Genomic DNA, 26,676 nt, shown 5'->3' with positions numbered 1-26,676 from the left:
CTTTATCTCCTCATCCATCGACAGACACTTAAGTTGTTTCCATATCTTGGCCATTGTGAATACTGTTGCAATGAACATGGGTCTTGTGATAGATTCTGAGAAGGGGAAATTAAGTTAAAATATATACTTTTGTTTTAAGATGTTGTCATGGCTCTTAGAAAGGTTTTTTTTACTAATTTATACTCCTACAACTACTACTAATGAGCATGTCTATCATATCACATCCTTGAGAGTGATTACCACTAATTTTTATTTTATTTTTTGCTAATTTGAAAGTCCAAAAGGGAACCTTTTAAGAAACTAATCAAGGTGTTATAAGAGTGAAGGACCCCATTACTGCATTTGCCAGGAGTTTCAGACCCCCATTTGGGTAGAAGATGGGGAGTGCAGTCTGCCTCTGCTGAGAGATGTCCACAGGTTTGCTGTAGATGGAGGACTTGAACTGAGGATGGGATGTGGTTAAGGCATTGCTCATAAGAGACTTTAGAAGAGTTTCTTGGTTCTTTTTTGCTTGACTTTTGTGAGTGAGTGAATTTCTCTGTCTCTTTTTGACATAAAATTTAGAAAGGTCTCCGAGAAGTCATGCATTTCCATTTCAGACCTCATCATCTCAAATAAATGGAAATCCATCCTGCTTTTTAAAACCCTGGGGACGGGAGACCTCATAAGCATTATGATTTTTCATATATTTTCTTCTAAAGTTGGTGGATATAACCTTATCAATTGCTATCCCTCCATATTCCCTCCACTTCAGGAAAAAAAAAAAAAAGGCAAAATTGAGAGAATTCAGCCCAGTGAGGTGAGATTGCTAGCCTGAGGCTTCTTACTGGAGGTTCCAAGAATAGAACTGGGTTATTCCGACACCCACTGGCCTTGGGCAGGAACATTTTCCAAGTTACCATGAAAAATGGGAAAATCCACTAGAATACCAGAGCCAAGTCCTGTTTCTTGACTTTTCCACAGGCTTTATTAACAACACACAGGGCACACATTAGAAATGAGTCAGACCCATGGTTTTCCTAGGGCATAAAGCACTGAGCACAAATAACTAGCTCCCCATTGGGCTTCAGTGGATTCTGAATGAAGCCAGAAAATGATTCAGCCTTAGATCAAAAGAGAAAACACACATACACACACACACACACAGACACCAAAAAGCAAAAAGAGTTCCCATTATTTCGAGGTTGCAGAAAATACTAATACTGGAAAAACTGGGTTTTTGGCTTCTTAGGATTTCATTCTGTGTATCGGGTTTTTACGTAATGTTTCCATCATAGCTATTCATCTGGAGCATGACTCCTGATGGAACCTACTTTCATAATGACTTCGATAACTAAATTAAGTTTAAAAAGTTTAGTAAGTGATAAAGAATTGGATGTAATAGTTTTTTTCAGGCTTTGTGAAAAATCACAGCTGCGCAACTTTTCAAAACATGGCACTTTTGTGGTAGAGGTAGTGGATGCATGATATAATAGCCATTTCAATATTTTATATTGATGGACCACTTCTAATGAATGAACATGTATAATAATTATTATTTTTTTTAAGATTCTTATTTTTTAAGTAATCTCTACACTCAGTGTGGGGCTTGAGCTCACAACCCCAGGATCAAGAGTCACATGCTCTATTGACTGAGCCAGCCAGGTGCCCCTAATTATTTTTATTATTTTATAAATTATAATATTTGTTTTTGTAACTCCAACAAGGCCTTATTGGCAATGGAGTTTTGGCATTGGTAAGATTTTGGGGTAACCAAAGCTTGCTAATTTAATTAACCCTTTTTGGTGGAAATCTTAGTCAAATATAATCTTCTTCGAGTTGGTCTAGAAGAATGCTCCATCCCAGACTGCTTGCAGTTTCTGGTTCTTCTAAGAGCCTCTCTCTTGCAAAGGGCCATTGTGTAATCTAGGAAGACTGAAGATTTCAGGAGAAACCCAAGTGCATTTCAACAGCAGTATTACAGCCGATGCCTGCCTGAGAGTCATTCTGCTTTTATAAAATAAAGTGTCAGATGTCATTTTTTTCCATTCCCAGAGGGCTGTCATCTTTCTTCTGGGCTCATGTTGGTATCCAGGGCAAATGAGGAGTCCAGTGCTCTAGCTATCACACAAGAAGGAGGGTGGAAGGGTGCAAGGGGCTGCTCCATCTAAAAGAAATAAGCATATTGTTTTCCTTTATGCCTGCAGAAGCCCCCCTTGTCAGTGTGATCTGCCCACATGGGGTCCTTGCAGAATTATGATACTAACTCCAGTCTTCTACCTCTTAGGAGGCAGGAGGCCCTGAACAGCCTCATGGTTTCCACTGAACCCAGGCCTGGCCACCTGCCTCTCTGGGTGAGGAATTCGGAGACCAGGCAAGTATAGGCTCCAGGTGTTTGGGCCTGGTGTCTTTCCCACGTACACATTCAAGTGTAAGAAGAACTTTCTCTCAAGCGTGAAGCGGCCTGGGCGTTGCTCTGTGAGCTTGGTGAGAGGAGTAAAATTCTGTTAATAAAGCACCTTGCTTATGTGACTGATACTGAGGGTCAGAGCTTTGTGAGCAGAGCTTTTCATGAGGATCGAGGGAGCTTACTACCCGTGTGTCCCCTAGCCAACAGTATCACCAAGTATAATCAGTCCAGCCAGACCATTGCCTTCATTTTCCATTGACTTGTGTCTTATGTCACTGGCCATGGTTTGGGCAGAGCCACATTGCCTGGGTCCTCTTTCATAGTTCCAATCATGCCCTTGTGGTTTTCTTTTATGCCTTTGAAGCCAGGCATTCAGGAACGATTTCTCCCTTCATATTTGATAGTTACACCAATATGAAAATTCTCTCCTTGGCTCAACCACGAGCAGATACTGAGGGGCTAATAAATCTGTTGGTGATGAATCTTTCAGTAAGGATTTTAGTTGTGTATAACAAGAGGGAGAGAGTGTTTCTCTGGTTCCTCTTGATTTTCAGCGTCTGTTGGTAATGGGATAATTACACAATGATCAAAAAATAACTCACCAGCTCTGAAGAGCTGGTGCCCCATGTCCACGAGCATTACTGCATAATAACAGGTATTACGAGGGGACGCAGCTCCTGGATGTGAATAGCTGTGTATTTCAAGCTCCAGCATGCCATTGGAACGCCCAGCCAAAACGGAAGGGAAGTTAGGAGATTTAAAAAAAAAAAAAAAAAGGCTTAACAGGTAAATGGAAAATCGTATTCTGGGTTATGTTTTCCCAGTTTGAACTCTCTTTAGTAAACATGTACATATGTAATGATTTTTGTTTGTAAAAAATTTCGCAGTAGTCTCTATTTCTTTTGAGGGGGTGTTGCTTATGTACATGGAGCTCGTGCTTATATCCAGAAAGGAAGGATGATTTTATGGTACAGAACAATGCAGGAAGGGGGATTTCTGTCCCTTCTCTGTACTCCCAGGCACTTGAGAGTTTCCTCTTGTACTATCTATGCACCTCATCTAATATTATGTGGGACCACTTAATTGTATCAAAAAGAAACCCCCTGAAATTCTACCTGTGACAAATTCTGTTAACCTCTGGCCGCTGAGTGAGACGCTCTGGATTACCCAGGGACACAACACCTCTGTTTGTCTGAAAAGTGTCAGTGACAGAAATTTAGTCTTCCTCTTGCCAGTCAGATTGAAGCCAGCTTGAAACGATAGCTTGAATGTCCCAGATGTGGATCTAAGGGACATTTCCCTTCAGGTTTGTTCAGACAGCCATGAATGTTTTATCCTGACTAACTTGGTTGTTTTAAGGGTTGGTTTCTGTGGAACCGAAATCAAGGAAAAGACTCCAAATGGTGTATATTTGAATTTAGAGGGGCCTTTTGCTGTGACATTATGTGTCTATTATGACATTCCTGTCTAGTCAGTACTTCTTGTTCAAAGTGTAGTGTCTCCCAGCCCCAATAAGATGACACCCTCTAAGGCCAAATGTCTTGTCTGATTTGCTTCTCCGTCCCCTCACTCATGCACTCACTGCAGCCTGTACCCCTGTCTTCCTGGGGGACTTCTCAAGGTCACTGTCCCCTGATCCAGGGCCATTTTCATGATCATGCATATGCTGCTAACTAAGTCCCATGTCCTGGTTTCCAGCCCTAGTCTCTTTCCCGAGCCCTTACCCCTATATCCACGGCTTCCTGGACGTCCCTACGTGGTACAGCCCAGCTTGTCTCAAGTGCACTCTCCCTCCATCTCCCTGCCCTCCCCACCGGGTCCTCCATCTCCCATTTCCCAGTGGCCCACATCCTCCTCCCCCTGCCACCGCCTGGCATCTGATTAAGATTTGGGCTCCTTCCTCTCCCTCTCATCTCTCCTCCCAGCCCCCATTTCCGTTCACTGCCCCTCATTGTCAATTTCAATTTCAGTCTCTTGATTTTTTTTTTTTTTTAAAGATTTTATTTATTTATTTGAGACAGAGAGAATGAGAGAGAGAGAGCACATGAGAGGGGGTAGGGTCAGAGGGAGAAGCAGGCTCCCCGGGAACTCCAGGATCATGACCTGAGCCGAAGGCAGTCGCTTAACCAACTGTCAGTCTCTTGAATTTATCTGTTAACAGTGACCCCTCCACTGATCCCCCACCCCCAACATAGCAGGGAGCCCCCGTCATCTCTTTCCTGAATTTCTCCAATAACATCTTCACTGCTCGCTCTCTCATTCTTCAGTGTCAGCTCCTTTCCAGCTTATTGTCCATGGAGGCGCCCTGGAATGATTTTCCTGAAGCACAGATCTGATGGTGTTCCTCCTCTGCTCCATACCCATCAGGGACTTCCCATTGTCCACAGAGTCATAGAAGTGGAGTCGCCGCACGTCTGGTGGGTCTGTTTTCCCAGTGCAGATATGTCTCTCTTAACATCCCCTGTTTGGATGATAAACCCGTACGTTCTCCCGCCTTATAAGGACTTTCGAGAGGGGCCACCCGCCCCCAGCGTCCTCACCTCTGTCCTTCTGGTCACGTTCTGCATCAGCTGTGCTGAACCTTGAGGGCTATGCCACGTTTTCTTCCTCCAGCCTTTACCCACGTGGGTCTGCCTGCCTGGAGTCGGACCCCGCTACCTCCTCTCCTGGCTGGTCCCTGCACTTCCCGTGGGCCTCTGCTTCGATTTCATTTCTCCCAGGAAACCTCCTGGTTCTCTCCTCCTCACTAGACAGGCTGTCCCCTCGCTCCTGCACTTTGTTAGCTCTGGGCGCTTCCCAGAGCTAGTCTGCCTGCTTCCCCCTCTCCTCAGATGCTCATCTCCTTCAGGGCCGAGGGCTCTATATCGGGCACTGCTCTCTAAGGTTTGCTGGGCACCTGCCAGGAGCAACAAGTTTTGATCAATATTGTTTAACCGGCACATAAAAGGGCAAGATTAAAGTAGGATTCCTCCCAACGGAGAAACTGTCTCAGTCATCCTGACTCTTACGGGATGAGAGGAACCCTTTAAACCCCTGCACTGATAACATTTTCAATTGTGTTGCTGGAAACGCTCGGGATATAGTTCATCAAATTCTCATCCTGCGGTTGAATCATTCAGGCTCATGTGACAGTGTGGGAGATGAGGCCTTGCCAGGTGTATGCCACCTCTTCAGCTAACGTGTGCTGATCCTGCTAGGATTTGACAATTTCCTCTGGGGCGCACCGTTCGTGGTAAGTTGTTATTTCAAACACTACGATGATTCCTCTTTAATGAGACGTTCGTGAGCTTTGGAGTAGTTGGACCAGAGATGGAGTCAACCCATCGACACTAGGGGGGTTGCTGGGCTGCAGAGGGTGGTCAAGACAACTGGGCTCCCCTGGTGTTTCAGACGGGGTCCCAGCAGGAAAGGCAAATCCTATCAGGGGGTTCCAGTGAAGAGAATTTACTAGAGGGGCTAATGACGGAAGTACAGGCAGGGTGAAGGAAGTCAGCAAAAGCTGTTTGGGTGCCCAGGACTTGTGCCACTCCTGGGCACCGGGCCAAGGGGAGGAGCCCAGTGAGCCATGGTGAGTGGTGCCAGAGCAAATGTCTTGGGGACACAGCCATTGCTGGAACTCTGGACTGAAGCACGGATGGAACAGGGAGGAAACACCCTGATCTCTCTCCTGTTGGCCTCTCTGCTCTTCTGATGGGTCCCCCATGGGCCAGCCCAAAACCAGAGGGCCTGGGTGATGCCATCAGCAGGGGGGCCTCCAGGACACAGAGCAGGAGAGAAGGGGTAGAAGATAGACCTGAGAGAGCAGGGGATAACCAGCCCTGATGCGTCCGTCCACTGACGATCCTGGAGGCCGCAGCTGGAACATTTGGCTTCATCCACTTTACTCAGTGGGAAATGTCACAGGGCTGGAAATTCTTTTCTAGCTTTATAGAGCTTACCCTTCCTTGACAGGACAGTGCTGGATTGGGCCTGACCTGCTGCAGGTACACACCTCTTAAAGATGCGTGCCTCATAGTTCCTTCTTACCAGGGTTTCTTTCCCACCTTCAAAACCCTGCCTCGTGTCGTCCCTCAAGGTGTCTACTTCCCTCCATGTCTGTGGACGCCCTAGACCACGGCATCATTTCCCTCTCCCGGCAGATATAGTGGCTTCCCAGTGGCTGCCTCCTTCCCATCTTGTGCCTCTCAGTTGGGCCTGTCCATGGGAGCTGGTGCAATCCTGGGACAGGGCAGGCGGATCTAGGCGCCCTGTGCCCACGTCACCTTCCCGCCACAGGCGGAGTACACCCCAGCTTCCTTAGCTGGGCTGAGAGGCCAGATGTGGGGGGCTCTGTGCACCTCTCACTGCCCTGCATTCACCTCCCCCCACTGCCCCTTCAGTCACACGGGCGACCCCGAGTTCCCCAGCCTGCCAGGCCTTTCCCACTCGCCCTGTGCCCACACTTCCTCTTGATGCCTCCACCGCCCCACCTTCTTTCTCTGTAGGGCTGGCTTCTCCTCAAACTTCACCTCGCAGTTTACGTGGCACCCCCTCACGGCCTTCTTCCCCGACCACTGAAGGTCAGAACGGCCCTTCCCCGCCCTCTCGTCTCTCCTGTAACACCTGGGACCCTGCACACCCATCTTGGGGTGCCCGCACTTGGCACGGGGCTGGCACACATCGGTACCAGGTCAGATCTGGGAGACCAGGGCAGAGGATGCGCCTGCAGCCAGGCTCCTCCCTCGCTTCCAGGGAATGCCTGGGCTCTGTGTGTAGGACTGTTCCCGTTAATTTAATCTCCTGGTTTAGTATCCCGAGGGAAGGCAGCTCTTAGAAGAACAGGCCATCCCCCCAGCATGGGTGTCTCTTAGGTGGCCGTGGGTCAACCACTCCCTTTGTTTTGTCTCCCACATTCTACCCTGCTCGCTTTCTCCTCCTTATTTTTCCCAGCCTCTGGCTTTCTGGCCTCATGTCCGTTGCCATACATACTGAGGAAGACACACACACATGCCCCTTTGCTGTCCCTCGCAGCTCTCTCTTGTGCCAGAGTCAGCAGCCAGGGTCATCCTCGAAAACCCTTATCGCTTCAGATCCGGCTCTCTGGGAATTTGTGAGTGCTTGGATGGGATAAGCTGACGGGGACCTTGGTATCCGCGACAGAAGAGGCATTGCTCAGCAAAGCAATATGAGAAGCAAGCACCTGAGGGGAGCCATCCTCTGAGAGAAGAAAGCATCTTGGGGCACTTACCCGTGACGGTGGGCGGCTAATGCCAGGCAGGGTAGCTCCCGGCAGCTCTGAGCTCTTGCTTCTGACAAGGGTGAAAGGCATCAATGCCCTTCAGCTTTCACTAAATCAAATTAGCCGCTACCCCAGGTCATTTGAATTAATTCCATGACCTTCCCTGTGTCCTCCTTGTGGGCCACGTGCTGAAGTCTGAGAATGAGGCCATACGTTGTTGACTTAGCAAATGAAGAAACTGAGTCCAGACCCCTCAGATTAGGCAGACTCAGAAGACCACACGCTTCCTTAGGGACAGAGCTGGATCTGGAATCTTTGTGTCTCGAGTGTTGGATCTCTATTGTTTCTCTCTTGGAACTTTTATGCAGAGATGTGATAACAAATCAGGAGATTTACCTCATTTTCTTCTTATTTTTTTAACGTATGCTTTCTCCACCTTGCTCTTATTCCCTTATTATTGTAGCAGAGAAAGGACGAAGAAAATTAAAACTTTTAATAAAAGTTAAAGGCAGTTTTGCGGCAAAGTTGATCAAACCTGTATCTCACCTACGTATGCCCCGTGGAGGCGGGAGCTGGTTTTCACCGCAGCACCGTAATCCCTGCTTGGTGAGGGCTGACGCGGAAACCGAGACCTGCTCTGAGCTCATCCACACCGAATGCTAGACTGTTCAGTTGCCAGAGGGAACCAGGGCAGCGGTTGGGTCTGGAAGAATCAGAGGCTCTGATCACTCGGTCACTGAGGGGGAGTAGATAGAGAAGTGGGGACGGAGAGATCGAGTGGGTGCAGGGCTGGTTCTCAGACACCCCCAGGGGAACCGAGTAATCACATACACACACTACCAAGAGGTAATAAATGACTCTCTCACTTCCCTCAAGGAATGATTTGTTTAAAAGATTCTCTAATACTCCAGAAAAACCGCTATGGCTGTTCAGCACGCCAGCCTGACTAGTGAGAAGCAACCAAGCAGGTGTGGGTGGAATGAGTGGGTCCTCTCCTACTCCAGGGGCGGGGAGCATGTGGGGAGATGTTCATGCTTTACAGGACTCTCATCTTCCCTACATGACCACATCTGACTTTTTTCCTTTTTTGCTGATTCCCTGAAGGGATTAGCTAGGAAAGTTAGAAGTCATGGCTATTATCCGTTTTTCTATATTACATTTTAAGATTTACAACCTCCTCGCTTCTGTTGAGGATTTGAAGACCTTCTGTGCAACTTCTTATAGCCTCTGACTGCTTTTTTTTTTTTTTCCTGAGAGTCTTACACAAGGTCCACAGAATTAAAGTAAATACGAATGTTCCGCAGCAATTTAACAATCTCTGAACTATGTCACTGGAGAACTGTAAAGGACCGTGGACGGTGCCCAGATGCATGGGGGCAAGTGGGGCATGAATTACGTCATCCTGCCGGGGAAAATCTGACAGACCACACACCAAGTGCTAGGTCAGATTTCGTCTCAGCCAACCTCAGAATGACCCTATTTATACTGTTTTTTTAGAGATTAGGCAGGGTCCTGGAGGTCCCCCCCAGTCTCTCAGCTGAAAACCTTCTCTCATCTCAGCTACTTTAATGCCTGATACTTTCCTGGAGATTCACTGATTGTTCTCATCACTACCAAGTGCTTTTCTGCAGGCCAAAGGATTTAATTACCAACAATTTCTAGTTTTCCTTCTGCCCTTATTTCCCTCTCTAGGTGCATAACATTTTTTTTTTCTTTTTCAGATTGAAAGGTTTGATTATTTATTTATTTATTTTTCACTTCTTTTTCTTTTCTTTTTTTTTTAAATTTTAATCCCAGTATAATTAACAGTGTTATGTGGGTTTCAGGTGTACAATGTAATGAATCAACAATTCTGTACATTACTGAGTGCTCATCATGGTAAGTGTGCTCTTAATCCCCTTCACCTGTTTCACCCAACCCCCCCCACCTCTGGTGACCATCTCTTTGTTTTCTATAGTTAAGAGTGTTTTTGTTTTGTCTCTTTTTTCCCTTTGTCCTTTTGTTTCTTAAATTCTACATATGAGTGAAATCGTATGGTATTTGCCTTTCTCCTTCTGACTTACTTCACTTAGCATAATACTCTCTAGATCATCCACATCATTGCAAATGGCAAGATTTCATTCTTTTTGATGGCTGAATAATATTCCATCATATGTATCTACCACATCTTCTTTATCCATTCATCAGTTGATGGACACTTGGGCTGCTTCCATATCATGGCTATTGCAAATAATGCTGGTATAATGTAGGGGTGCATATATCCTTTTGAGTTAGTGTTTTTGTATTCTTAAGGGTTTGCTTTTTTTTTTTTAATATTTGCTTTTTCAAACAAAGTAGTCTAGGCTTTCTTACGGTCCTCTCCCCTGACTTTGCCTAGTTATTTAGTTGACAGAGGATGAAATTGGGCCTAGGGAATGAGAATCTAATCGTTCCAATGCATGAAATTTTGGAGTCCTTATTCAGGTTCCACCTGAATTGAAGCAGACTGGGACCTTCGGTATCTCCCCCAAATACCTTATGTATGGCTCCCCAGAAAGCTGGTACTTGGTGTATATTCGCTGAATGAAAACCACAGAAAAGAAGCAAAAACCAGATTATGGATTCCAAGAGTCTTTGCAGTCATATCTTATGATAGGTAATTTTATATGTCAGTTTGGCTGGGCTAAGTAAGGGATGCCCAGATAGCTGGTAAAACGTTATTTCTGGGTGTGTCTGTGAGGTTGTCTCTGGAAGAGATTAACACTTGAATCTGTAGGCGAGTAAAGCCGACTGTCCTTCCCCATGTGGGTGAGCCTCTTTTAATTCTGCAGGCCTGAATGGAATAAAAAGGCAGCAGAAGGGTGAATGTGCTCTCTCTTCTTGAGCTGGGACATCTATCTTCTCCTGCCCTTGGACCTTGGAGCTCCTGGTTCTCAGGCCTTCGGACTCAGACCGAATCTTACTGTTGGCTTTTCTGGTTCCCCAGCTTGCAGACAGCAGCCTGGGGGGCCTCTCGGCCTCCATATCCACACCCTCCATCCCCCGTTGTGGCAATATGTGTGAAGTGTCTACCAGAGGAGCTTGTTAGAGACTCAGTGGCCAGGGTTTTTATTGGGGGCTGGTCACATAGGCACCCTCTGCCTATGATTCCAGATTCCAGAATCCCAGAAGGAAAGCAGATGTTCAACAAAAACCTTTTTCCCCCCATTGTGGAAGCCTTCGTAGGCATAGTACAGGTTTTTTTCCCCTTCAACTTGAATAGAACGAGACACTTAGAAGGCTGTCTGTCACAGGGGCAGTGTGCTATGAGTTTCAACGACTTTTCCTTAGGTCCTTGGGATCAGACTTGGGCTGGGGCCATCCTTCTCAGGGTGCCCTTAGTATTTCCAAAGGCCTAGAGTAATACTTAATATTTTTGTATATACCAACAGAGAAAAGCTCTCTTACTTTTCTATTGCTTTCTTACCTTGGATAACCAGCCCTAAATTTTTTCTCTTCCAAAGACTAAATTAAAACCCCAGTGTGTTAGAGTATTTCCTAAATTGTAGTTGTCCGTAGCATGATGGTACAGAGTGTGTGGGATTTGGAATCAGACACACCACCTTGACTTGTGACTTCTGACTAGTTGCTTGGCCTTTCTGAATCTCATCAGCAAAATAGGAGAGTCCTTTAGGATTTGCAGTTATGCAGTGATGTGTGAGAAAGGGCTCGCCCTGAGCCCTGATCATGGGTGCCCAGTAGATGGCCAGTCTTGTCATTATCAGGGGCCAGGAGCAGGCCTGGATCCAGTGAAAATTATGCAGTAGTCTGGGTGCTGGCTTATATATTCCAGGCTGTTTCCCTCACCAGTTGTGAGCCTTCAATACTGGCCCAGAATTGGCTGGTGACTTTAGGGATAATAGCATCTAACAGGTGACTGCCTGAGGATTGCAAAAATTTAGCAAATCCTAAATTAGCAAATCTTCATTCATAATTAAAGAGTTAAATTCCTTGTGATATTCTCAAACCTATTAAGTAATACTCTTATCTTAGGGTTCTCCAGAGAAACAGAACCAATAGGAGATGGATGGATGGATGGATGGATAGATAGGGACTTATGATAAAGAATTGGCTCATGTCATTATGGAGACTGAGAGGCCCCAGGATCTGCTGTCAGAAAGCGGGAGACCCAGGAGAGCCAGTATTGTAATTCCAGTCTGAGGACAGGAGAAGGCCGATGTCCCAGCTCATCATCAGGGAGAGAGAGTGAATTCTCCCTCTCTCTGCCTTTTTGTTCTACTTGGGTATAAACCACATGGATTGCATAAACAGACAGTGAGCCACTCTCATCAGTTAAAGTGGTGGGAACGCTTTCCAAGTCGAATTTCTCAGATCCCAGCCAAGGGCCACCCTTGTAAGAGGCCTTTGCAAGGATAGGAGTCAGGCCTTGCTGTGTTACCTCTTTCCTGCACAGCCCGCTCTGTGTCAGAGCTATTCTGGTGGCTGAGGGCATTGGCCCTTCACTCTGAGTAACGGTCCTCATCCTCTTCATTTTGGACCACTGCTCACAGATATGCCTGGGAAAAGAATCCTCACTCTGAGCCACTCGTGGCATGTTTTGTCTACCTCTGGTACTCTTCTTCACATCGGGTAAATGACCTGTTCGTCCTCTTCCCTAATGAAACTTTGTATATGGCTATTGTCCTCTCTGACCTGGAAGGATGAAAAAGGTATAATTCTTCAGGACGTTAATTCAGTTTCTTTCCTAAATGGCATACTCAGCTTCTAAGAAAAGCCTGTTTTCTTTAAAAAAATTTTTTTTAAATTTAAATTCAATTTAATTAACATATAGTGTATTATTAGTTTCAGGGGTAGAATTTAGCGATTCATCAGTTGCATATAACACCCAATGCTCATTACATCACGTGCCCTCCTTAATGCCCATCACCCAGTTACCCCATCGCTCTACCCATTCCTCTCCAACAACCCTCAGTTTGTTTCCTATAGTTAAGAGTCTCTTATGGTTTGCCTCCCTCTCTGATTTCATCTTATTTTATTTTTCCTTCCCTTCCCCTATGTTCATCTGTTTTGTTTCTTAAATTCCACATATGAGTGAGATCATATGGTATTTGTCTTTCTCTGACTGACTTATTTCACTTAGCATAATACCCTCTAGCTCTATCCATGTCATTGCAAATGGCAAGATTTCATCCTTTTTGATGGTTAATATTCCATTATATGTGTGTGTGTGTGTGTGTGTGTATATACTTCTTTATCCATTCATCTGTCAATGGACATCTGGGCTCTTTCTGTAGTTTGGCTATTGTGGACATTGCTGCTATAAACATTGGGGTGCAGGTGCCCCTTCAAATCACTATGTTTGTATCCTTTGGATAAATAACTAGTAGGGCAATTACTGGGTCGTAGGGTAGTTCTATTTTTAACTTTTTGAGGAACCTCCATACTGTTTTCCAGAGTGAAAAGCCTGTTTTCTAAGCAAAGGTTATTCTGTGAGGAGAAGTCCCTGGGCATGTCTTTTCCTTGTGGGCACATTCCTGTCTGCTGTGACCTATTTTCCATTCATTTCATTCGTCTTGGAGTTAAACATTTTAATGAAATTTGCCTACAGTTGCTGACCTCTCACCCAGGAGTAGTGGGTCTACATTTTTGGTTTTATGCTAGGGATTATTAACCCTGAGATTTAAAATTCTCACCATTCCTTCTGAAGTTTGAGGCATTGTGGTAGAGATGTGTTAGATTTGTTCTCCATAACACAGAGGAAGCCTACCTCTTTCCTTCCTGCCTGACTCCATTCTACCAGGTAGTGAATAGTTAATAGTTTTAACTAGTTTAATAGCAACAAGTAAAGAAGCTTGCCTTTGGACACCGAATACAAACCACACCCTTGGATAGCAGTATGTTATATATATATATATATATATATATATATATATATATATATATATTTTTTTTTTTTTAGAAAGACATAATACTTCTATTTGATTTTGGCTTTCTGCAGTATCTTCCCAAGACCTCAGCCTTCTGCTGCAGGATTCTTTCCCATCTTCCGCGCTCAGTTATTATAATGGAGCCATGCTCTCTTGGTGTGTGGGAGACCGTAGTCTGGGCTGGACAGATCTCAGGCACTCTTGTCTGTGTCTACCAGGAGCTATTATCCCAGTCCCAATGCCTGACTGTCTGAGGCCTATTGTTCTGTGTACCATGGGGTAAAATTATTTTTCTTTTCCACAACTCATTTTTGAAGTTATTACAACAGGTGCTTTCTGTGGGTAAAAACACTGCGTGTGTCTCAGAGACCAGAATGGTTGTCTATTGTGGTTTAATATTTATTGAAAATGTTCGTCTATGGTGCATTTATTGACTGAAGACCAGAGAGCGAGAGCCACACGTTTTCAAAATTATTCTGTGAATGTACATCCCTTTATGTTTGCAGGAAGCTTTATCACCATTTAGTTGAGCTATGGAGATTGGATTGATAGGACAGAAATGTTCTGTTTTATTATTTGCCTGCATTTTAGGGCTTCGTTGTGATAATGACTGTGGATATTGGCTCTTACTTTTCTTCCTCCCCCCTTCCGTTAGCATGGTCAGTGTGAACATCTGCTAGGTGAACAGGCTGCGGAGCTGCCCTCCTGAGTGGTTTGCACTTGAATCTGATGGGTCCGGAGTCCTGAGAAGGGGGCGAGGACTTACTTTGTTTCTTCTGCTGTGTCTTTGTCACCAGAGACGCTGACGAGATTTTGTCTTTCTCAAAAAAATGGGAAAGAATGTGGTGGCCTGATTTGTGTTGCTTTCTGGTAGAAACATCTCTTTAAATCTGGGAACAAGTGGAGCTGGGGCTGCCCTGGGGTTCAATCTCTTGCAGCTCCTTAGAAGAATTGCTTTTGGGTCACCTGGCATTTATGAACTAGTATGTCTGTTGCTTGACCTTTTTTTCCTCCTGCCATTCTTGGCCCTTTTGGATTCATTCATATATATGTTTTGTTGTTGTTGTTTGTTTAATTTGTGTGACAAGAACCAAACTCTTTTTTTGCCTCTCAGTCTAAACTTTATATATTCTACTCAAAGATGGGAATGAAAACCTCCCTATAGCCTAAGAAGCACTTGATAAAAGTCCATCTCAGTAAAGTCTCCAGAACACAGAATGGTTTGGAAATTGTATAAAATGAATTTTCTTGCACACAAAGGTGAAAAAAAAATGCAAGTTCACAACTTATTTTTAAATTTATGAAGGAGTATCTCTCTGATGGCATAAAAATGCAGCAAGTAATAATTCTTCAGGTCTTATTAAGGAATTAGGATGGACCAAAACTCCATAAAATTTAAACCAAAGGCTCAAAGAATTATCACAGGAGTCTTAACTAGTAGTTTGCTTTCCTTAAAACTTTGGTTCCTGGGGCGCCTGGCTGGCTCAGTTGGAAGAGCATCTGACTCTTGATCTCAGAATCGTGAATTAGAACCCCATGTTGAGTGTAGAGATTACTTAAAAAAATAAAACAAACCAACAAAGAAACAAAAAACTAACTTTGGTTCCTCTTAAATGTCATACAAAAATGGAACTTCATTCTGCTAATAGTTTAATTCAAATGGACCTGCAAAGCCCTTCCGGTTTTAGTCACCCTTGTAGCTGCCATCCCAGACCTTGAATATTCACCTTCAGGGTTTTCGTATGGGTAAAGTCTAATCATTCTGCTCTTTTCATTCATTCATTCATTCATTTTATTGATTTTTTATTTTTTTATTTTTTTAAAGATTTTATTTATTTGACAGAGAAAGACACAGTGAGAGAGGGAACACAAGCAGGGGGAGCGGGAGAGGGAGAAGCAGGCTTCCCGCTGAGCAGGGAGCCCGATGCGGTGCTCGATCCCAGGACCCCGGGATCATGAACCAAGCCCAAGGCAGATGCTTAATGACTGAGCTACCCAGGTGCCCCTTTTCATTCATTTATTTTAAAGATTTTAGTTTTAAGTAATCTCTACACCCAACGTGGGGCTCGAACTCACAGCCCCAAGATCAAGAGTCACATGCTCCACCAACAGAGCCAGCCAGGCACCCCCATTCTGTTCTTTTATTTATTTTTATTTATTTATTTATTTATTTAAAAAAAAGGTTTTATTTATTTATTTGACAGAGAGAGACACAGTGAGAGAGGGAACACAAGCAGGGGGAGTGGGAGAGGGAGAAGCAGGCTTCCCGCCAAGCAGGGAGCCTGATGTGGGGCTCAATCCCAGGACCCTGGGATCATGACCTGAGCCGAAGGCAGACGCTTAACGACCGAGCCACCCAGGCGCCCCCATTCTGTTCTTTTAGATTGCGGAAGGTTATATGTGGAGTCCTTTTCTCTTCCTTTGTTTTCTTTTACAACAAGGAAAAGATCAAAAAGGAATGTTCAGCCATTGTTGAGCATTTTGGGAAGAGTGAAAACCTGCTCCCTCCATTTCATTTGCAAGGAGAAGCTCCTTAGAAGCGAGTATACTTGGAGGCGTCCACCGTTCTGTGGGGAGAGAAGGTGGTGATGGCAGATTCCGGGCAAAACTCTGAGGAAGGCGGGGTATGACTTTGCCTCCTTTCCACCTTTCCCTTTCCTCTCAGTTCTTTACTCTTTCCTCTTCTCCTCCCTGTTTCTCTCTTCTCTAATACTTCCCTTCGATTCTGAGCCAGTTTCTTTTATTCCCTTTATATATTAGCTCACAGCAGTTGAGAAAACAGGGACACTCCTTTCAAAGAGATCTATTTTCTTAAGGACTCTGGACAACAGAGCCAAAGCCATTAACCCTCAATAGTGAAACTTTGGCTTCAGGAGGAAGGGCATTTATGAGCAGAAAGTCTTCTCAGGAATTGTCTGTTTATAAGATCTGCTCACTGCTTATGGGGCAGAGATGATGGATGCCCACTGTGTGCCAGGTGGATGAGTGATGTCGCTCGCATTTTGAGGACCCGGCAATGGCAGGAGAGGGGGCAGACAAGCATAGGAATTAGTAGTTACAATATAGTACTGTAATTGCCTTCCTGGAGGCACGAACCGTGTGTTGTGTTCAGGTAGTCGGGCATGAGAACAACCAGGGAAACGTCCATACCCCTGGAATCGGAGACTTGGAGGACAAAAATACACAAAATGAGACAACATGAGAGTTCTGGAAGGAAACCACCCAGGGAGTTTGAACTCTTCATGACCAGAGTTGAGTTAGACCTAGCTCTGTTTCTGCCATTTTTGTTTTGGCTTCCTGTGGCGTCCTTCCTTCAGCTTCCTTCCTCTTGTTATTCGGCTGGCTTCCATGTCAGCCTCGCTGTCCTGAGTGTGAGATGCAGAGCTCAAGAAATATGGCCCAGAAAGGGGGAGACATGATTGGGCTGCAGAGTAGACAGATTTTCCTTTGGGTATTCCAAGTAGCATCGTCTTACAATGTTAACACAGTTTTATTTTATTTTTATTTATTTATTTTTTTTTAAAAGATTTTATTTATTTATTTGAGACAGAGAGAATGAGAGAGACATGAGAGGGGGGAGGGTCAGAGGGGAAGCAGGCTCCCCGCTGAGCAGGGAGCCAGATGCAGGACTCGATCCAGGGACTCCAGGATCATGACCTGAGCCGAAGGCAGTTGCTTAACCAACTGAGCCACCCAGGTGCCCTGTTAACACAGTTTTAGACAGGAGACTGTCCCAGGATCTTTTCTTTTCCTAATTTGCCTTTAGCCATTTGTAATTACCACATCTGCCTTGTCTGCAGTAGTCACAACAAGAAAAAAGCTTCCCAGTCTTTTTAATGTCAAAGTCATAAACCATGCCTGGACAAAGCAGAAAATTATTATCACTACTTTATTTTTATTGTTAGCATAACTCTTAATTGCCTTCCTTATTATCTTCATGCCTGCCTTTTGTTGTCCAGGACGAAGTTAACAATGTTTAGAAAGTCAGTTCAGAGGTAAAGTAATGATGTAGTCATAATAGCAGATATGGGCATGTTGTTGGCATTTAGCGAATGTCAAATACTAGTTTTCACGATAATAAATTTAGGGGAGGAACAAGAAGTTCCTCTGTGGGAGAGGCTCTTGTCCTTCGCAGATAGCAGTATTCATTTCTATTGCAATAGGAAATATGGCTTCCTGGCCTCAATTATTAACTTCATCATTCAGCCTGCTTATATTTGAGGAAGCTTGGCTTTTTTTCCAGTAGGGATAGTAACCATGATATAAATCCTTTCTCTTCTTGTAATCAAAGCCCTTTGTGGCAACCTCCATGCCAGTAATCCCTGAACCCTTCGGAATCAGACCACTCGGTTGGTGTTGATCTGGTTTTTAGGCTTTCCTTCCCTCCATGCCTTCAGATGCTACCTATGCTGTATCTTCATTTGACTTTGACTTCTGTTGAGAATTCCGACTTCTGTGATGACAGGAGCCACCCTTCATTTATTCCTGTTGGGATAATTGGACTAATGGAGGGAGGGGCTCCGGAACAGGGCTGAGTACCACCCCAAGGTGGGGGTTTCCCCAGTTCATCCTAAGACGCCTCCCCCTTTCTAGGATTCGTTGTTTGAATCTGACTTTCTTGGTCTTTTGTCTTATTTTCGCTTTGATGGCACAACATTAAAGAAGGAATTGATTCATTCAAAGTTATTGTCAGTTCTGAGAGATAGTGAAGGTATTGGAAGGTTGACTGCATTCTCCTTTATTTCCTGTGAGTGTGTGTGAAGATTTTTCTGCAGAAAGTCACCCAGAACCCTTCAAGGGAGTGACTTTCTATCACTTCACTATGAGAGGCTGAATGGGCAGCCTGAGGCCTCTGCTGCCCACTGGGCAGCCTCCAGGTAGTTTTCTAGAGGAGAAATTGCAGAGCTCCCTGGACTTCTTGTCCAGGTTTGTTTGAGGAAGAGAGTTAAACAGCATGTAAATAATTTGAATTTTATTGGGGAAAACACAGTGAAAGATTTTTCTGAAGTCAGACTTTTTTTTTTGGCCTATAGGGCAGATTTAATTTTTCTCTTTTACTTTTGTTTTTTAATCTTGTGTAGTTATTTTTTTTAAAGATTTATTTATTTATTTGATAGAGAGAGAGTGAGAGAGAATGCAAGTTGGGTGGGGGGAAGAGCAGCAGAAGGACAAGCAGACTCTGCTGAGCGTGGAGCCCGAAGCGGGGCTCAGTCCCATGACCCATGAGATCATGACCTAAGCCAAAATTAAGAGTCAGACGCCTAATTGACTGAGCCATCCAGGTGCCCCAATTCTTCTGTAGTATTTTTAAAGATAGCAATGAGAAAGAATTATCCCTGGACCATTTCTCCCATTAGGTGTGACTATGAGGAAATGGTATGTGGCCTTAAGGAGAACGTATGGCAGAGTCATCCAAAATGCTGACTCTGTCCCTCAGGGCTCTGTGGGTGTGGCAAGTTTCTTAAACTCTCTGTGCCCCTACTTCATCTACATCATGGAGACAATAATCTCTTGGAGGTTGTGGTGATTAACTGAGATCATTCTTGTCAAATGCTTAGAATAGTCCCTGGTACCTAATAAGCAGTTCATGGTTATTATATGTGATTATACACTAATTCTTTTAGATCATGTTATTACATTATGAAAGAATTGAGTTTCTTGGTACACTGATGTGGTCTTAGAAAGTTGGAACAAATGTCCACCCAGGCAAATGTTTAATGACTATGTGGCCATTACTTGGCTGTTTGGATCAGAGAAGAAGGCCAACCTAGCAACTTTTTTTTTTTTTTTTATCAAACTCAGTTTGTCACACTGATTGGGAGCCTGTAGGGCCCCTCCAAAGCTGAGTGGGCAGAGCCTGAATGGCCCTCTACATGGCTACAGTCACCTTGAGTAGCTGCTCTGGTGTAGAGGATATAAAATTTTGCAAATGGTCTTTTGTAAAACATTAGAGGAAGGATGCTGGACTATTAACCAGCCCACCACTAACTAGCTGTGTGTCCTCTGGGTCAGACCAGCTATTCATTCATTCATTCATTCATTCATTCACTCCATTTGTAAAAAATGCTAAGATATTTTAAAGTAAATTAAAGATATTTTATTGCACAATTTCACAATAGCCAAGACATGGAAACCACCGAAGTGTCAACATATGATTGGATATATAAGGTGTGGTTTGTACGTTCAATGGAATATTATTCAGCCATGAGAAAGAAGGAAATCTTGCCATATGTGACCACATGGATGGACCTCTAGGGCATTATGTTAAGTGAGATAAGTCAGACAGAGAAAGACAAATAATGTATGATACAACTTACATGTGGAATCTAAAAAAGCCAAACTTGTAGACGCAGGGTGTAGAGTGGTGGTTACCAGGGACAGAGGGTGGGAGAATTGGGGAGATCTTGGTCAAAGGGTACAAACTTACAGTGAGAAGGTGAATAAGTTCTGGGGAATCTAATGCACAGCATGGTGAATAGAGTTAACACACTGTATTATATACTTGAAAGTTCCTGAGAGACTAGATCATAAATGTTCTGAGCACAAAAAAGAAATGGTAACACCAGTGGAGGCGTTAGCTGACTCTAGGGGGGCACCAAATAAACACATTGTACACCTTAAATGTTCACAGTGTTATATGTCAATTATATCTCAACTTAAAAAAAGATATCTTGACATTCCACCCCTAGTATAATATGGCCTTCCGTCCCCTCCATTCCCCCCAAGAAAGGAAGGAAGGAAAGAAAGAAATTTCCCCAGGTAACCAAAATAACATTATCATAACTAACACAATTAATAATATGTCTTTAATATCCTCTCATATCCAGTTCATGTTCAGGCTTCCCCAGGTATGGGTAGGTCGGACACCGCATTTACTTTATGTTAGTGCAGTTGCTTTGTGTGGGGAATGAGGGGTAGTACTAAGTGGTCTCTAAGGCTCAGTGTTCATGTTTTAATACCTTTAACCAAGTGCAGCTCTAATGCTGTTCATTTCTCTCTTGTTCTTGGACAAGGAGGACCCAAAATATATAGACATCAACTATGGCTCTCTAGCACGATGAGATGGAAATGTGGAAATTGCTTGGCTCATGGGATCAGTCAAGACAGGTGGGGAGCGCATGTCACACTGGGTTGGGCAGACCCAGCGTTAGGTAGGTTGTGCACTTGCCAGAAAGAGTTTTAGGCCCAAGAGTGGCTTACATTTTTTGTGCTCCATAAACGTTCAGTGCCATTAACAATTACAAGGAGGACTTGGGCAGTCCTTCTGATTTCATTTTGTTTTGTTATCTGAGACTCTGGTATTTTCTTCAGAGAGACTGAATGCTGGGTCTCTCAGGTTACCTGTCCAGGGGAAGTCCCATTGTTCCAGAACGAAAGAGTGAAAAAGTCCTATAGTGACAGCCTAGGGGATCTTGGGTCCTCCAGCCTCAGAGATCACTGGCCTGTTGGCACATTCTTGTCATCGTGCAGGTGTCCCTGTGAAGCCACTTCCCAGCCTCTTAGCCTTCCACCCACAAACCTGCCTGGGACCACCTTGTTATGTGTGTGAGGTATGAGGGCTGATTAGGAACATGCTCTTCCCACCGGTGCTCTGAACCAGTTGAGAACTAGGGTTGAGGGGTCAGGCAGGTGGAGACCAAAGTAATAACTATTTCTGATAAAAGCTAAATTGGAGGCTGTGATATGTGACAAAACCTTAGGTGGGCTTCCAGCAGGTTTCCAAGGGACAGAGGGAGAAGGGGCTGAGCTTCCAGCCTTCCCATTCCTCCCGGCCAGCCAGGCAAGTCCCCCCTCCTGCCCTGTGGAGGAGGAGGTGGGAGGGGACACAGGGAGGAACAGCCACAGAGAAAGGGACACCAAGAGCGTGAATGATTCTTCCCCCTTACAGTAATCTTCTTCTTGGGACCTGGCATTCCCCAGCATTGTGGGTGCCTTGTGGGCTCCTTCCCTCTGTGTCAGCTTCATAGACTAATTTATTTTAGGAGAGAGAGAAATGAGATAAGTTCTGATAATAGTATTGTTCAATAAATATTGTCATTCATGAGATACACACTCCCTGAATAGATAAATATTTAAAAAAAAATTCAACTTCAAAATTTCCCCTAAACTCTGAATATTTATTGCATGAATGAATATACCAGTCAACTGTTTGCATTTGGGAGGCAGAGATTCAGGATGGATGTGTGTGCGTGTGTGTGTGTGTGTGTGTGTGTGTGTGTGTTGGGGAGGGAGCAGAGAGGAAGTGGGATGGAGAGCCAAGGCTTTCTGAAATATTTATTACCTAGAGGAATTCCGGGCTTCTCTGAAAGGGTGCCCATGCCCTGAGTGTCCAGGAAGTCAGCTCCTCTGACTGACAGACCTTTTGCCCCAGAGCGTGCCAGGAACCAGGGCAGAGACATTGGGAACTTGATGTACCAGGAACCAGGGTAGAGACATTGGGGACTTGAGGCAGAACATGTTTTGGGAGACTTTTCCTTTCACAGGTGACCAGCAATCCCCTCATGGAGGGAGATGAATATTCCATTGTATGGATATGTCCCATTTTTTAAAAAGATATTTATTTATTTATTTGAGAGAGAGAGAGAGAGACAGCACAAATAGGGGGAGGGGCAGAGGGAGAGGGAAAAGCAGACCCCTGCCGAGCAGGGAGCCCAACCCCAGGACCCTGGGATCATGACCAGAGCCAAAGGCAGATGCTTAACCGATATCCAGGTGCCCCCAAGGATATGTCCCATTTTGTTTATCCAATTCATCTGTCAGTGGACCCTTAGGTTGCTTCTCCCTTTTGGTTTTTGTGACTAATGCTGATATGAACATAGATGAACAAGTATCTGTTTGCATTACATCTTTTCAAAGTAAACTTTTTTTTTTAAATGTAATATATGCATTACATTTTTGGTGACCATAACATATTTCCAATTCACATTGAACCTGAACTTGTTATCCAAAACCCCTAAAGTTTTAAATGTAACGAGTATAATGGATTTTGTCATTGATCCTTGTCCTTTTTGTTCTGAGTTGTTAATTTTTGTGCACCTAAATTGTATATTTAATATTGTTAGATGGAGTTTACCAAATCAGCCTGTCAAGACCTTTTAGAATTCTGAGTCTTTCATCTCGTTTAATTTTGGGTCATTCACAAATACGATCATATCTTCTATTTCTCTGTACAAGCCTCCAAGAGCTGTGGGTGCTGCTGGAAACTTCCCCCTGGTTGGCATCTTTCTCTGGGTGTTGCTGTGCTGTCATATACCCATTTATACAACTTTTCTCACCTCTGGTTCCATTCTTCATTTTGTTCATAAGGAAACGTATCACCCTCCAACATGCATGTGTGCACATTTTCATGCTCTAACAGTCTCCAGACTTGCTGACAATAGGGCTAAGCCAGACTGGTCATGCATACTCTTAAGTTTTTTGGGGTAGGGGATGGTAGCCACCGGAAAGTTGTAGTTGAGCGAGGATTAGCTATTCTCTTACAGCCTCATGACCAGCTTAAATGACAGCAAGTTTCCGAACAAATTCAGCATCAAGACACTTCTTAAACAAATGGGTATTAGCAGTCAGGCAGAATCTAGTCCATACGTTCCATTCTGTCACCTGAAGTTCCCGCTCTGTGTCCTCTTAGGTGCTCTGACCACCACTTAGGATGAAAGCTTCTCTTGAAGCAAAGTTGCCAATATTCCAAAAGCAGGATTCCATTTCCATTATGATAGGCATCAGGCAGCCCAGAAATCCTCCAAACCAATGCCTGGACCATTTTGGGATCAAGTCTAAGGGTACAGGCCCTGGGCCTTGTCGGATGGAGTCTTGTACCCTGTTGGTTCAAGGATAGAGACTATCTAAACTGTTTTACCCCATTCTTTTTTTTTTTTTTTTTAAGATTTTATTTATTTATTTGACAGAGACACAGTGAGAGAGGGAACACAAGCAGGGGGAGTGGGAGAGGGAGAGGCAGGCCTCCTGAGAAGCAGGGAGCCCGATGCGGGGCTCGATCCCAGGACCCTGGGAGCATGACCTGAGCCGAAGGCAGGCGCTTAACGACTGAGTCACCCAGGCGCCCCTGTTCTGTACCCCATTCTTAACGCTCATCGTGCTAATTAACCTCTGATTTCACCAAGAAAAAAAATCATTCCTCACATTCATTTTGCTAGTCAGCAGCGGAGCTAATATTACTCAAATATAGATAACAGGAGCTGTTCTAGTTGGCTGTTCCTGGAGTAAGGACCAGCTCAGGATGCTGAGATATAATTTATATATAGTAAAGATAACAAATTTCAGAATTTTTTAACCTATCTAAGGACCCCCTAGATCAAGATGTAGAACATTTCCAGCACCTTTGAAAGCTCTCTGGGACCCTTTTCCTCAGTCAGAATAATGCCCTTCCTTCTCGAAGGTAATCACCGTTCTGACCTCTGTCACCACGAATTAGTTTTGCTGGTTTGAATTTCATATAATGGAATCATACGTAAGTTTTGTGAGTTTCCTTCATGTTGTATAAATTGTTCATTTTTTCCCATTGATCTGTAGTGTTCCATTGTATGAAATTTAGATACCCATTCTATACTTGGTAGACATTTTATTATTTCCAGTTTGAGGCTATTGTGAATAAAGTAGCTAAAAACATTCTTGAACATGTCTTGGTGAGTTATTGATTAAGGTAACTAACTGTCCCTAGAATTGGTTTATAGTCACAAATACAGAGAGAACATCATATTGTTCATAACACATGGTTTTGAAGTATATTAAATGGATCATACAAAACTGTATCAAACAAGGGAATAGAGTCTAGTATGTTTGTATTTAGCAAAGTATATGTTGGAACAAAAGGAGATCACTGCTTTTGTGCTCCTTGACTGTAATAAATATTCTAAGTCAGAGGGTCAGCTTCCTGAGAGCCGAGATTCTCATGTGAAAGTATGTTGTTTCCTCATGCCTTCTCTGGAAGGGTGGGAAAAAGACCTTTTCATTAATTCTGCAAATAGGCATCATTTTCTAATTTTAGGTTGTCACTGTGAAAAAAAAGTCATGAATTACTAAAAAAACTCAGAATATCAACTACTTTTGGGGGTCCCTGCATTGGAATGAATAAGGTTTTTAAATATTCATTTATGTTTTTCTTTCCATGTCATTTTGGGTATTGTGATGAAAAGAAAGTATTTGCTGCTGATTTAGAATCCCTGAATACTCTTATAAAAATTTAATTCCACCCATATTAACTAGGCTTTCAAGGCTTTTTTAGAGGGCCTGTTTTCCTCTAATAGGTTACTAGTGGGAAAATCTGTTAGCCTAGAAAACTGATGGATGGAAGTAGAATAGGGAAACTGAACTCCGGCTACCACTGGGATGCTGCACTGATTTAAAATTTCAAAGGGTCTGTGTTTCATGAAAGTGAAGAATCAGGTTAGCACTCCCCTTGACGAGAATGGAAAAATATTCTGGTGCCCTGTAACACACACGCACATTGAAGCTATCACCACCACGGCACCTAACAATATTTCTTAACAACCGTACAGTGTAAACCAACATTACAGATGTCCTGTTCTGGGAGTCTTCCCCCCACACACACACCTGCACGCATACCTAGGTGACACCTACACAAGGGCAGCATTGAAGGTTTGCGTGTAACACCAGAGCACCAGGAGCAACCAGATGTAGGGCAGTCTGTGAGGGAGTGGTTGAATGATGCCGTCCTTGTGCAGTGGGTGCCGTGTGGTTGTTAAAAGAGAGTGATGATGTGTGTTCTGATGTGGAATGGTGTCCAGGTACATTGCCGCGTGAAAGAAACAAGCTGGAGACTGGTGTATTGACTATGGTATCTTTATGTAAGAAAGGTGGGGATCTGGAGATATGTAGGGGAATTTGCTTATATTTGCATAGGGAAACACTGGAAAGATAAACGAGAAACGACTACAGACGCGGATCTGTAGCAGTCAGTGGGGAACGTAGGGGTTGGGAGTAGGTGTAGGAATGGCTCCGTCTGCATGTATCTTTTTATACTGTGTTGACTTTTGGAATTCTGCCAAAGACAACCCACCGACAAAAGTGAATCTGTCTGGGCATGCCACTTGACATTGAACTAGACCAAGAGCCCGTGGCAGAGGGAAGCCGGTTGAATGCATCATGAAAGGGTGAGGTCATCCACTCCATTTCCTTTCTCAGAAGCTCTCAAGTTCAGTCATTCAATCACAGGGGCTTACTGAACCAGTCTGCCTGTGTGATGTGCCAGGCACTATTTTAGGTGCTGCCCGTGGGAGCCTTAGGGTCCAAGCTTTCATGGAGCTGCTTGAAGGGACAGACAACAAGGAGATGATGAGCGAGGGGGAGAAGGCTTATGCTTCTGGGCCCCGGGGAAGGAGGTGAGAGCAGTTCCCACTGAGGTCAGGAGGGAGGTTAACTGCTGATCTGTATTCCTGCGTGTCTGAGCTGAGTTTGTGTATAATATTCTCGCCATAGGATAATAAAGTGGGGTAAATTCTCACTTTCATTCTTTGGCTACAGCGATCAGGATGTCATTTTACATAATCTCATTATCCCTTCAGTTAAGTTTCAAATAAAGAAACACATTTTAGCAGTCACTGTACCCCAATCTACTACTGTATTGGTAGGAGACCAGAATTTAGGTGAATAAATCAAAAGTTGATTTGACCATTATAGTTTGTCTTCACAACAGTGGGGCTGGATTTGGGATCATGTTATTGCTATGATTTGTGACTATAACCATAGGTTATTAAACAGAAAAAATATTACTCTGACAAGTCTGTTATTTTTTTCCACTCAGAAAGTGGTTAAATGTAAATCGTCCCTTTACTGTGACGTATTAGTTATAGCAAATTGAAACACGCACACCCCCCAACATAGTACTCATGTTCCACGTATCTTCAAGGCAGTTATTTTCTGAAAATACTGTAGAGATGTTCCCACGGTAGATGATGTAGATATTTGCAACATTTCTCCTTTGTTTATTTTTTTTTCTCATTCTGGTCTTTTAACTGGCAGATTTCTCTTTCACCGTTTCTGAATCAGATGAATTATTAATACGGTTATTTTTTAAAATTTCAACAATGACATGATTTTTTAAAGGGAGAGATCTTTATTTTTTCCTCTCTGCCTTTCGGTTCCATTAAGTTTTGGTGAAACTGGAGAAACAGAGATCAGAGGCC

The 26,676-nt window shown here is 43.9% G+C and overlaps 1 protein-coding gene and 1 non-coding gene across 3 annotated transcripts in view; both read left to right on the top strand.

The window, feature by feature from the left end:
- CAMK1D (calcium/calmodulin dependent protein kinase ID) overlaps window positions 1-26,676 on the top strand; it is a 428,556-nt gene that overhangs the window by 53,142 nt on the left and 348,738 nt on the right. The gene's annotated exons all lie outside the window — the stretch shown is intronic.
- Window positions 24,892-25,016, top strand: LOC118022034. Its single transcript, XR_004682366.1, has one exon. It is a non-coding gene; the product is annotated as a U6atac minor spliceosomal RNA (small nuclear RNA).

The sequence above is a fragment of the Mirounga leonina genome, unplaced genomic scaffold (assembly GCF_011800145.1).
Source record: "Mirounga leonina isolate KUSES-001 unplaced genomic scaffold, KU_Mleo_1.0 Mir_175, whole genome shotgun sequence".
Classification (NCBI taxonomy): Eukaryota; Metazoa; Chordata; class Mammalia; order Carnivora; family Phocidae; genus Mirounga; species Mirounga leonina.
This window is presented reverse-complemented; position numbering and strand designations above follow the sequence as displayed.